Raw genomic sequence first — 12258 nt, 5'->3', positions numbered from 1 at the left:
CCAGCCCTGTGAATTAATATTCACAAAACCTGACACAACATAATCATCTTTCCAACTTTTACAATTCAGTACACCATTTGCTAAACAAAGTGCAAACATCATTCTCCCAGTATATGTGCGTCTTCCACTTCACATGAGCCATGGTGATGGCATTCCCCAGAGGGCATGTCCCTTAAATAGAGGAGTCTATATACCCTCTGATTATTTCTCTAGATGACAGATCAATCTCCATAAAATAAATAAATAAATAAAATAAATATAAAAATAAATAAAAATAAAAATAAAAATATTCACTGCATCAGGACTAAGTTCCTAACTCTTCAAAGCAACTAATTACAAATATATGTGGGCATCAAGCTGTAGCAAGTTTACATATTTCTATTTTCTTGGTTGACCAAACTTCATCTATGATTTTTTAAATTTACACAAAATTATTGAATTCATGAGGATAACTCTAAAATAATAAAAATAAGCAAGCAATAATCTCTGTTTTATACATTATTAAATAATTAGGAATCTGAATTATGTCTCAGGCCCATATTCATGTTCATGCTGGTCCCCTAGAGCTTAGGAGAATAGTGTCCTAATCATTTTGCCCTTTAAGGAGACAAAGACAGGAAAGAGAAGAGGTTGTGGCAAGCACAGTTTTAACCCCAGAAAGTCACATATAAGAGACATTGCAGGACCAACAAAATTCCGCATAATATTTGCAATGGAGAAATTTCGTCTCTATGGTGTTGGTTAAGTGTAAAAACCTTTAATGAGGATGATGATGGTAGTCGAAATAAAAATAATTACAATGTATTTTAGTGTCCAGTTCTCTGACTGGAAATTCTTCTCTACCTGAGGAATGGCTGTTTAAAATGAACACTAAACACTACTTTGGTGCTTTAGAAAACTCCACTACACACTTTTCTGTATATATAACCTGTATAGAGGTTTGGCCTTTCTATCTAGGTTAGATTTCAAAATGATATTTAGACACCTATACCTCACTGACTTGAAGTGGCATCTTACTGTTATTCATGCCGTTGAAAAACCAGCCATCTGGAATTTAGACTCCTCTAAGAATAATTACCTTTCAGAAAATTTTAAGGATTGCCATGTTAAAGTGTGTAAGGTGCCCAAACCCTGTGGCAATAGAGTCTCTGAGAATAATTTAAACAAGCCCATCATGTGTAATGTGTGCAATAAGTTAATGCTTATGTTCAGAAGGCTGCATCTTCCAAACAAAGATTTTCATAGGTGGTCATCTTGCAAAGCTTGGTTTAAAATAACATGTTCCTGAAGGAATAAATGGTCCAAATCATCTGAGAAACCTAGTCACAACTTGTTCAGCTGGTGTTCAAGTATGTCTTTCCTTCACACTGCAGGGTATTTAGGCTGGGAAACATAGAGTAAAATGTACATATGAAACGGCTTTCTCTTCTTTGCTTAGGAATGTTTGACAATGGTAATTTCCACTCTTTTAAGTTTGTATTTTGATTTATTTTATGTTGGTGGAAACCAGGAATAATCTCTCTAATGAGATCTTCTGGTGTAATCATTAAGAACCTCACATTCTAATATCTAGCCAATATTTTAATACTGTGTTCTGCACTGGTCAGAAAACAACACCATCATCTGCATATCATTTCCTGACTCAAGAGCTTAGATCAGACATGGTGTTTTCAGACATGGCTTTTTTCATAGAGTCATGATATAACTGTTGTCTCACCTAGGAGCCCTGAGAGTTCCTGTTTTGCAGCAGCTGGAGGGTTTTACATCCTCTATTGTTCATTCTTCCTCCCCTCTAGCCTCACTATGCAAAAAAGAAATAGGATGTACACCATGCAGGCCAGAGGCATTGTGTGAGATGCTACTGACACCCCTCCATTCTCCAATCTTTTCTGCCAGACAAGTCTCTGAGATGTCTGCCACAAGATGGGAGCTGGGAAATGGACTGCAGTACTCATAAGCATACCACAGGAACCAAAATGAACTTCACCCTCCCCATCCTAATAGTATTTTTTCCCCCTGTTCTTTCCCCCTTTTAGCTACAGCAGGAAGTGCATTAAAGAAGTACATTTAGGTCACTTCAGACCAGAACACTAAAACAAATGCTGATAGTTCAAGGTTAATAGATGCATAAAACAAAAGTAATTCCATGTCAAAGCTGAGATGACAGGTGATTTGACTTGAGACTGCCTTGCAATCACTCTTTTACATGTGCTCTGTACTGAGCCTGGCGGAAGGTGTTATGTTTCTGACATTTACTTGTCAGAAAAGTATGACAATAGAAATTGTTTCTATCTCTGCTGGTCCCAGATGTTAACCTTCTAGCTTTATTTTGTAATTGGGGTTCCACGGAGCTTTAACATTTTCTATTGATTCAATAGAAGTGATAACATTTCCAATCATAAGAAGGCATTATAGAAATATCAGGCAATTCACATATCAAAATGTTTGATAGCTGGGCTCACCACATTAATTTCTGTCACCTTTGCTAGGAACCCTTTATCCTCTTTTTAATACTGAAGGACACCTGAGAGTAGTTTCTGTCACTTTTATTGTTCAATAAAGTAGACAAAAGTTTCAATTAACAACCAAGGAGCCTCTAGGAAATTGTGAATGAGAGTATATTTTATTCATTTTACTGTATTTCTTTTTTCTAATGTGCCAGCTGTGACTTCTAAGCCATGCTTCACAGGAGAGAGAGGGAAAAAAAGTTGATATAAGCTGACATGGTCTGAGGGCCATATTTTTTAAAACATCTTTGTTTTACCTGTGAGAGTCAGGTGTTACAAATATTTTTTTTATAATTCAGCTCTACCAGTGGATGCCAAAAACTTATCAGCCCTAAGGTTTAATTCAGATACAAAGGAAAGGAATAATGGATGTAATACATGGTGTATTAGGTTAGGAATAAGATGCAAGACTCTCATCCTTTGTAAGCTAGTGTCTTATGCCTGCATGCTATTTAAAAGCTTAGGTACTACATTTATACTTTGTAGTTGGCAAACAGCCAAAGAATGACCTTCTAGGTCTCAGTGTTATTTCTATGCCTTTCCTGCAATTAAAACTGATAAGTTTGTAGAGGCAGGTGCCACACCCAGGCTATCATTTTACCTTTGAAAATCCTTCTGTATCCCTTCAGATTTTTATGGATTAAACATTTGCCCTGGCCAGCCATTCCACCAATCAAGGAGTTAATGGCAATATCTTTCTGGTGTCCTACTCCTCAGTCTGTCAGTGTTCAAGAGGCATTTGGTTAATGACCTCAAAAACATGCTTTAACTTCTGGTTAGCCTGGAGTGGTTAGGCTCTTGGACTTGATAATCTTTTTAGATCTCTTCCAACTGAACTATTCTTCTCTATCCCACTGACATACACCTGAACAGTTGTTAAAGCTTGGTGTAATGATACCCTGTCTGCAGCTTTGAAGCCCTCCTGATGTCACAACTTCCCCTTCACATGTCCCACTCTAACACATCTCAGGACATCCGAAGGACAATGCCACAGTCCAACCCAGTTGGGGTAACCAAGAGGACAGTTTTCACGCAGTTTTAGGACCATGGTCATTTAAAAGGATGCACTGGATAGAAAGACCAGTAAAGAAATATATTATTTCAATTTTGGAATATCTATTTCTGTTTTTATTTTAAGGTCTGCACATTTATTCCGTGACTGATTTTGGAGCCTAAATCATTTTTTATATGTTTGCCTGAAGGTTATAAAACACCTCAATAACACTGCTCTTTCCCTTTCTTCTTCTCACCTTCATCTCCAGCTTGTGAAAGTAGAGAATTTATATAATATTTCAATCCATCTAAAAGCTACCAATGTATAAAACAGGATAATTCCACAATGTAATAAATATAAACTCAGTTCAATAGACATCAGTGTCATGGAAACAACTGTTAAATTTCAGAAAGAAACATTCCTTACAGATGTATAAACCTCCTGTCACAATGATTGTGTAGGGTAAGTGAGAGCTGCAACCGGACTCGGTTGTTTTATTTTCCTTTCATTCCTATTGAAGAATGTATAAGTGCCGTGAATAAGAAGTCTTGCCTTATGTTGGAGAAGCAAAATGGCATTTTTTACCACCATTCTTTCCCCTTGCTAAACAGAAGTTCAACCTACTTAAGCATAAAGAGAGTAATAAAATCAGTTGGTCACCAGATAACAAGCAACATCTTCTAGCTGGCCTGCTCCATAAGGATTTCCTCAATGATTTGACAGCATCTTTCTTTTTACCTATGGACTCTTGCTCCATCTTTGTTGTTTAATTTAGTGAAGGTGCCCTGCATAGCTCAGGGTTGTCATAGGCAAGGTTTAGGTAGTAGTCAAAGTGCCATCTATGATGGCAGTGCTCAACATTTCCATACAGCTTTCTGGTATCAAAATACTATATTGTAACATCCAGAAAGGATGGCCAACATTTAAGCTTAATTACCAGTATTGTTGTAATTGTATACCATACAAGTTATGAGGCCAGTATTTTTGAAAAAGCAGTTTGTTGTTCTTCACTAACCCCTCTTTCTTCAGCTCCTTATGACTTTCATATGGCTCTATATCAGGCTGACACGGACTTTTGCATCTTAAATGATAACCATCTGCACGATGCAACAGAATTTGATGTACCTGCAGGGGTAGAAAGGACAGCTTATCAGTGGTTGGACCTCTCCTTTTTCTCAGATATGTGGTTGTGAAATGTATATCAAATTGACTGTCCAAAACCTGAGACATCTAAAAGTCATAACCAGTAGTTAAAAGATTTTGTTTATATTTCATATTTTGTCTCCTTTGACTTTTGTTTTTTGTGACATTCACAAATAATCTAAGGCTACTTATTACTTTGTGTTTCAATCTGCAAATCCAAGTTTGGTCAAGTCTGGGTTACTAAAACAGCCATCATCTAATTATTTATATAATAGCAGTAAAGAATAAGAAAATAAAACTACGGATAGGAAAAGATAATCCTGATTTGTGATATTAAGTACCTATTTTTATCAAAATATTTTAGTGTCTAATTGTTCGTCATTGTTTAGTAACCAAGGCCTATATTTCTATATATTTGAAACTTCATTTTTTCATTATACAAAAAGTTTTATTTACTACACTGTTTTCCCTTACCATTTTCTCAGAAAAAGACTCAAAGTTTAAAACAAAAGTTATAGGTAAAAAGTGTGAAAAAATCCTTTCCTTTCCTTTTTTTTTTTTTTCCATCCTAGGACACGTTGCTGTATGCCAAATCAGATTTCATTTTCATCCATTTTTTTCTTGTGCAAAAAATCCTGAACAGTTGCCCTGCACACCAGTCAGAGTACAACTGTCAGTACTGGACCACCAATTTCTATGGAGTTTGCAAGGCCTCATCTCTGGGCCATAACAGACTGTGTTTGAACTTTTCTTGACCTGCCTCTAGGTGTGTGGTCACTTGGTTTATCTGTAGCAGCAGGCTTGTTAATCATTGTGTGGCTGTGCCAACCTTGTTTTGCTTTTGTTAGCTTATCATCTAAACATACATTTTATGTAGACAGTAGGAACAAGCAGCTATTCCATGTAGAATGAGAGATTTATGACTAACATAACACAGTATCAAAACATACAAGCTTTGTACAATTGCACAAGCCTTGAATTGGAGGGTTACATGGTGGAAATTAGTACAGGAATGGGAAGTTAAGAGACAGCTCACAGGCTGGCAATGAAGACTCAATGGCTATAAATAACCCAGACATTATTTTTTTCTTTAAAATAAAGACATCAAGCTGGACAGAAGTGGCTGCAGTGGTAAGAAAGAGAACAAAGAAATTGTATCTGACATACATAAAATGCAGCATATATAATGAATTTGGATGTAACATGGATTGTAGGCCATTTCAAGATACAAAAATATGTAGGAAATACATAAAAACCTCCATTGGATCCAAAGAAAACCAAGATTGAGGAAGAAGGAACTATCAGCATTGTCCTCATACTGTCCCTTAGTATGGAAGGATTCGGTTGCTGATGACTTACTGTTCTCACACCACCACCACCACATTTCCTCTGTGAATATCAAGTTTTAAAATTCTTTTACAATAAGTATTGTATGGATGACTTGTTAACAAGGAATTATTTTTCTTAAAAATATAGAAAACATTTCTGAAAAACGTACACAAAATATCAAACTCTGGAAGTTACTGCCTGGCTCCAGTCTCAGACACTTTAAAGGTTATCCATGCCAAAGAGAAGAGAACAAAAATAAATCAAGTAAGTGAGTCTGTTGAGTTTTTTTGTTGTTGTTTTCCCTCCCCTTTTATTCCATCATGTTTTTGCTGGAAAAGATGCATTTCCTGGAGCTGCTGATGTGTTTTGGGACTTCAGGCACAGATCCTCTCACCATTTTCAAGTCTCATTCTGAAGGCTGGAGTAACCTTTCTTCTGTTATGGACAGTCAGGGCTGTGCAGGATTAAATAATTTCTTGGATAACCTGTGCAGATCCCATGGACAGCTGTGGCTATCAGGACTAAGACCTTAAATGCAATTTTATATTCTTTGGAGAACCAGTCCAGAGAGCAGAACATTGGGGTCATATGTTTTTGGTTGCTAGAGGACTTTTTCTTAGACAGTGGATTTTCCTGAACCTAGTACTAAACTTTCTGATGAGAGAAATAGCTTTCCAAATGTCCTATTCTATTGCCTATTATTACTGGGAATTGTTTTATTGCACAGACTCTGAAATATTTCATGACAAGAGGACAGGAAAAAAACAGAACTAAAGGCATGTAAATAGGAGATGGATTGCAAATAGAACAGGACTATATGCCCTTCCTGATATTTATAAAGGAAGTTATTGTTGGCAAGTGAACGGAACTACAGAAGTCTCTGCATTGAGATGAGGACCAATAAAGCCTCCTATGCTTACATATGTTTGATTTTATGTATGATAGAAGTCATGTAAAAAAAATGGCGTTATCTAAGTAGTTAGCAAATGGACATATATGTAGAATCAAGACCTACATTGTTATTAGTACAATTTATATATTATGTTAGAAAAGTTATCACTGCTCCAAGCAAGAAAATGTCAGAATTGCCTGCTCTTAATTATGCAACCACATCCATCTATAAACCACTGCATTTTTCGCCTCTAGTAGAAAAGCAGTATGTAATTAAGGATACTATAACTTGTGCATGCACATGGAAAGATTTAATTATCTTCTCTCCCTTTTCAGGACCAACCTTCTTTCATTGCCTCCCATCTTTGATCTTTGGCTTAGACTCAGCCAGATCTACACTCTCCCACCCTCCTTATGCAAAGCTCTCTCTTCCTCTAGTCCCAAGGCTTCTCCTCTCTTGAATCCTTCTCCTGCTTTGAAACCTACCTCCCAGGCTGGCTGCTGTAATCTAGCAGTCTCCACGGAGTAGGTGGGAGTTACATTTGCTGCAAGAAACAGTGCACAAGGGTGAATAAAACGTCTGCCTCATACCCAGCAACACTCCCTCCTGCTGTATTTCAAGACCCTTTTGCAAGCATTTGTCTAAGAAATGGACAATGGCTCATTTCTATTTTAAAACAGGCAAAACACTTGCAGTGTTTCTAGGTTAATTCTCAGAAATATGTACAGGGTTCTGGCTGACATTTTTAAAGAAACTCACCAGCCAACAAATCTGAACCAAACAGACTAAGCCATTGACATTTGGCAAACATGTTAGTAAATAGAAGTAGGATGAGGTAACAGGGAAATGCTCAGCAGCCTAGCTAATTGGCTCTGATATCAACCCCAGTCCTGTAATAAGGTATAGTCCTGCTTACATATCTACTGAGTAACGTGCATATAAACATCTATCTACAGTGATTACAGGAAATACTCTGCAGTCAGATATTTGTGTAATTCAAACATAAAATAATCTACTTCGGGCACAATAACATACAGGAAAAAGTATGATTAGGGTTGCCGAGCAAACTAGCCTGCAAGAGCAAATACTGATAGAGGGTTTTTGACACAAGCCTGTATTGCCTTATAACATATTATCATTTCCTATGGTTCCAAGGTCAATGTCTCTTTCACAAATAACATTTCGGACCTGTAATTGTTCATCTACATGCCAGCAATTATGGGCGAATTGATCAGCCAGTAATTAATGCTATGCTATTACACTTTTTAATTTGTAGATTATACAGCTGCAAGCATTCACACATTTTTAATTTGTATATTATACAGCCACAAATGTTTACAATGCCCTTTTTAATCTCCTTACACTACCAGTGCCATTATTCACTGTAGATTAATGATACACCGAATGCTGAGGTTTATTTCATTTACCACTCTTACCAAGAGAGCTGTTAACATTACTGTGCTCTATTACTTAATGTCTTACTGCAGCTGCTAGTGAGCATTGGTTACCCTTTAAAATATTACCAGTTGAATATTCTTTCCCTCTCTCTTTCTCTCTCTCTTAAGCACTCTTGCTACTGACAATATGACTCTGTGGTAATATTACACTTTATTTTCAAATTTATTTCAAGAGTCTTGTTCCAAGGCATTTCAATCTTTTGTTCCAAACAAAGGTACCTCGCCAGCCCTGGATGTTTTGCATTCCCCAGCCTGTTCTTCCTACACTCTTCCTCTGCATGACTTCACTATCTTCTTCATATTATATTGTAAGCTGGGCAGCTAGCCCATAGTCTTACTTCAGGGAAACATTTCTGGTCAGGACAACACTCCAGCATGTCTTTAACCTAAAGCACTTGTTCCAGTCTATACAAGAACCTCTTGCTTACATTATTTACTTGAATAGGACACTGCAAAAATAATCTTTCTTGCTAAAGACTTAATCCAAAGCTTATCAAAACCAACAAAAGCTGTCTATAAAAGACTTGCTACAGAATTTAGGGACATCACATTTTTTTTCCCTTTTGTCTTTAATATGGCAATGTTACTACTACCTCTTATAAAGTGATTTGTGATATACAGATGAAAGTCTTAGGTATTGTTAAAACCTTAAGCTGTTTGAAATCATGAAAACCTATTTCACTTTCTAAGCTCCTCTTTCAAAATACAAGTCAATTATATATATATATACACACATACATAAACACACACACATATATATATATGCACAAAACATTCTACTTGGCATTGGTGCATTCTTATCGGAACTTTACTTAAGGCAAAATGATCAGTATTCTTCAAAACTACACTAAGCAAAATAGTTTCCTTCTTTCCCTCTTCTTCAAGAGGGAATAAAATATTTTGAAGTTAATTATGAGGACAAAATAAAACTCACCTGATTCCTTGTCCCCCTACAAATAAAATACCTAAACCACCTCCATGAAAAGACTCTTCTTTATAGCCTTAAGTCCTGAAATGGTACTGAAAGGAAACTTAAGAGACCTATTGCAAATCAGTGGACAACTGGACACATAATTTTTTTTTTTTAAATACCTTGACTGAAAAGTGAAACATCTATTATCTCTTCATGATCACGTCCTGAAAAATAAAATGCAGTGGAAGAACTTGTCTCTTGAAGGAAGATGCAACACTTGACTAGCATTTCCACAAGAAGCCATTGTGAATTACCAGAGGTAAAATATCCATTTTAAAGTCCAGCTGATATGTTCTTTAAATAAATGTTCTTTCAAAAAATATTTTTCCCCAGAAATCAGATTCATTTAACACGTAAATAACAAAAAGCTGACTTTCTGTTGAAAAGCAGTTTTGAAGGGAAAAATGTTTAACTAGTCCTAGTCAATGCCGTTACAATGATTTACACCTGTTGAAGATTAATACTTATCAAATTCACATGGGCATTGCAAGGATTAATGTTTACAATATTTTACTGGAAAGCTAAAATGATCTCCCACAAACATTAAACAGTGACACCTGTGATAACTTGTGTTACATACTATGTTAAGTACAAAAGATGTCTGAAGGATGTCAGATATCACTGCTGATAAACATAAAGACTTCCACAGGATTCTTGTTAATAAGTAGTTGTAGAAAAAAAAAAAATATATATATATATATATAAACACCTGTATGTTATAGCAGTTTTCTTTTTTCTTTTTTTTTAATCTAAATGATTTCTGAAATATATATATATATATAAATTAAATATATTTTTCATTAAATGTTTTATCCATCCAATAGATTTAAATTTTTCTCAGGGACAGCAGAAAGTTTATGCAGGCAAACTGAATCATGTTCTCCTGTTTCAAGCCCCAGAACATCTACTATAGTGATTCCTCAGCTTTCTGTCAGTAACAGAATTTGAGCATGAGCTTAATTTATTTGACTTAACTGGGGTCCTGCTCCCTTGACTTAAGAGAGCTAAAGATCAGTCCACAAAATGTGGTCATTGGTAACAGGAGCCCTGGTTTTTAATTTCTTCTGGAAGCACTGAGATTTTACTTTCCTTCTCATAGAAAACATCTGTAATTATTGTAATGTCAGATAACAGTGTGTTCTAAGAAGAGAAAGCTAACCCAGCTCACTGAGTACAGAAAAATTCATTGACATTGTCAGCAGAAGGAAGAACTTTTAAGGCACTTAAAGAAAACAGACTTATGTTCCTTGCTGAAGCACCTCTTGTGTGTTGTTTTGAGGTGGTTTAGCAAGATAATTCTTGTAAATGGCAATTTGACCTTCCCTGCTGTCACTACATGCTAACGGAGTGCTGGACGCTGTCCCTAGGTACCAGGCTCCTCACAAGTGAGTTTGCATTACCACAGTAACAACCACATGTCTATACTCTTCCCTTTTTAAAAATTTGTTTAATTATTTATTTTTAATAAGGCCAGACTTTTTTTATATATATTTTTTTAATGTCCCTGTCCTTGATCCTCAAAATTATGCTTAAGATGCCTAATTCCCACTGAGTCCACACATCAAAAATATTCTCTTGGCTTATTCTTCTCCACCATATATAGTTCTTCTCTACCTAGGAAGTGAGTGTAGAAAATGTTCTTACCTGTCATCCCCATGACACCATTTAGGAAAACATGCAGATAATATTCCCTTTCTTTGACCTGGTGGTACCTGTAGGGTTTTTTTACCAAATAACTTCCAGACACAGAGCAAAATCACTGGAATTTCCCTGAGCTCTGCAAATTAGTTTCTTCTCTTTCCTATACCCCACATCTCCTTCACCACTGAGATTAAGGAGTTTATAAAATACAACTTGTTACAGCCATGAGGGATTACTACTATATATTATCACTCACAGCTCATTAACCCCAAAGCCCTGCTAACTAAGAAAATCCTCTCTAATGAGGTTTCCTTCACTGCACTAAAGAACAAAAGGTCTCAAAGTTTTGCCTATTACCAATCTTCCTCAAATTATTTTCCCGTAATTAAAATGGAACTTTAAGACCATTAAAATACAAATCTGAATTTCTTGTACTCAAGAAAATCCATGTCCACTGTTATTTCTGTGCTTGCAAAGGATCTTCAAACTGTCAAATAGAGGGGGAATACATTTCTGCCTTTAATCAACTATAAAAACTGGATCCTACTTTTGAAATAAAGTACATGACTTCTGGGCATATTAGTCGTAATTCAGTTTTGGTGTAAGCAGACACACATTTTGTTACCATTTATGGGAATCAGGCAGTTTTCTTCTGGGATAAATTAGGATTCTTTGTCAAGAATTACAAAAGCAAATGGACTACTTGTCAGGTGTCCCAGCAGTAAGTGTGATGGAAAAGGCCGAAATAAATTGGCTTGACAGAGGAAGAAAAATAAATCTATTTACTATTATTTACATTATAGTAGTACTTAGCAGATCCAAAAGGGACTGAGAAACTCACAGTGAGAGTTCTGTGAGAAAAAAAGTACAATTACAGAGTAAATTTTATGGGCATTAAATGTTCCAAATTGCAGTTATATGGATAGAGAAAGGCTCTTCCTTTTTTTTTTTTTTTCTTTTCTTCTTTCCCCCCTTTTATTTCTGAAATGATTGTTATACTTAGTCAATTTCTAACTCTGTTGTGCATTCAAATTCAGTTTCTAGATGAAATAAAGTGCACTATTTCACCAAAACCCCCATGATGCTAATTCTGATAGTTACTAGTTACTTAGTGAACCCTAAGTAACTTAATGAACTTAGAGCCCCAGTGACCTTAACACTCCATTTATTGTTATGTATTTAATATCAAAGACCAGGGAGATGAGTGGTTGGAAAGCTGCCTGGCAGAGAAGGACCTGGGAGTACTGATTGATAGGCAGCTGAATATGAGCCAGCAGTGTGCTCAGGTGGTCAAGAAGGCCAACAGCATCCTGGCTTGCATA

General features: G+C 36.1%; 1 long non-coding RNA gene across 1 annotated transcript; it reads right to left on the bottom strand.

Moving 5' to 3' along the window:
* Positions 1-4255: 4255 nt before the first annotated feature.
* LOC136789084 (uncharacterized) lies at positions 4256-9623 on the bottom strand. Its single transcript, XR_010827866.1, has 3 exons — positions 9415-9623; positions 7351-7409; positions 4256-4626 (listed from the first exon to the last, which is right to left on the bottom strand). It is a non-coding gene; the product is annotated as an uncharacterized lncRNA (long non-coding RNA).
* Between the last annotated feature and the right edge of the window lie 2635 nt (positions 9624-12258).

The sequence above is a fragment of the Anser cygnoides genome, chromosome Z (assembly GCF_040182565.1).
Source record: "Anser cygnoides isolate HZ-2024a breed goose chromosome Z, Taihu_goose_T2T_genome, whole genome shotgun sequence".
Classification (NCBI taxonomy): domain Eukaryota; kingdom Metazoa; phylum Chordata; class Aves; order Anseriformes; family Anatidae; genus Anser; species Anser cygnoides.
Note: the sequence above shows the minus strand (reverse complement) of the source record. Positions and strands in the feature narration are given on the sequence as shown.